We start from the raw sequence: 1,947 nt of genomic DNA, 5'->3' as shown, positions 1-1,947 counted from the left end.
CTTGATTTTCGGTTTGCCACAATGGACCAAACCCTTGGCGAAAACAACTGACTGGAAACAAAAAAGCCTTGTCTTTATGTGAAATCTTTCAACGCCCTTTCTATGGAACCCTTTGTTTTTAACCGAGAGAGAATGGAGAACGGCAGGGAGTAAAAACACATCATCCGTGTAATATTTTGCTCTTGTCAGTGAGATCGAGGTGTACACCCGGGTAAAAAGCTAATTATGAGCTCCCCTCTCCCCGCTGCAGCCTCTACTCTAGGAACACCAGCGCAGCGCACACCCACTATTACCCACTATTGCTCGTTGCACCACAGTCCACGCCAGTCCTTTTGTATTGTAAACAACGACAACACGCAGGAGGAGACCGAGCTCCAACAGCGTTGACGAACTTCACGATTACATGTTAAAGAATTGCTGTCTCTACTGCTGTAACAAAGGCAGACTTCAGCAAGCGAGTAGGCTAATTGGGCGATGGCGCGGTGCGTGCATCTCTCTCCCGCTCTTTTTAATGCTAGTGCGCCAAGAGGAGGCGTTTTCTTATGGCAGCACTCCAAACCGGAGAGCCATATGCCATCCAAGTTCAACATGGAGAAGTCGGGGTTGCTAGCATTTTCGATGGGCAAGGCATTGATTAATACAGCTTGTCTTGTTTGCTATAGGCTGTGTAGAGTATGGAGCTCACGGACTAAAGCTCCCTTATGAATGAGGTTGAATGCGGCAGTCCCCAGGTAACTGGCAAATAGTGGTCCCTGCGGCAAAGCTTTGTCATAACACCCTGTGCTTCTGGACACATCATTACATTATCCAAACACGCAGAAGAAATCAATCACCTATGGGTATCTCTGCCCACTTCTTCCACTTCTCATTTTGAGTTGTTACAGAAATATGTTTGGCGTACAACGTACAGCATGTTTGGGTCAGACAAAGCATTGGCATGAGTCATATTCCCGTGGTGCAAAGATTAGGAAGTCAATTGAAGATATATTTTGATACAAAAATAGACTACTATATTGTTTTCCAATGTGCCTAAAACAACGTTTTGTATAGTTGATGTGTAGTGGAGGCAGCACAGCATCACACAAGTTACATATTGTTGGATTATTGCCATTGATCTTAGCCTACTCACAATGTCAATGGATTTATGACTTAAAAATACTTTAATATTGTAACTAACTACATGGATATATACTGACGTGAGCCTAGTAGAACACCGAATATGAGCACCCTTTGAACTGGACATGCCCCCGCGTTATTTCAGCACCACGGACAGCTCCTCCTGCGTTGGGAGAATGGTGCACCGAGGTGAAACCATCGTTCACACCTCTCTCTCTCTCTCTCTCTCTCTCTCTCTCTCTCTCTCTCTCTCCCCCTCTCTCTCTCTCTCTCTCTCTCTCTCTCTCTCCTCTCTCTCTCTCTCTCTCTCTCTCTCTCTCTCTCTCTCCCCCTCTCTCTCTCTCTCTCTCTCTCTCTCTCTCTCTCTCTCTCTCTCTCTCTCTCTACATAAACACACACACACACACAGAACCATGGACTTTCATTAAATATCTGATCAGACTTCAGAATACCTCAAATCCAAATGTCCTGTGAGTCAACTAAGCGTGTAGCCCCGTGTAGCTCAGTTGGTAGAGCATGGCGCTTGCAACGCCAAGGTTGTGGGTTCGTTTCCCACGGGAGGCCAGTACGAAATTTTATTCACTCGCTAACTGTAAATTGCTCTGGATAAGAGCGTCTGCTAAAATGACGTAAATGTAAGCGTGCATAATCACAATGGGGAAAGTACACATAATGACTGGAGGTGGATGTGATGATGATGGTGATGATGTGAAGAAAAGAGATTCCTTGTGGTCAAAGTGGAAAGTTCTGCCTAGCAGGTGCTTCTATCAATGTATGATATATTCATCTCAGCATGTTTTGAATGAATCTGTGGTGATCAAAAATAACCTC

This window comes from Coregonus lavaretus (genome assembly GCF_964263955.1).
Source record: "Coregonus lavaretus genome assembly, chromosome: 31".
Lineage (NCBI taxonomy): Eukaryota > Metazoa > Chordata > Actinopteri > Salmoniformes > Salmonidae > Coregonus > Coregonus lavaretus.
The sequence above is the reverse complement of the archived record's forward strand: the minus strand, read 5'-3'. Positions refer to the sequence as shown.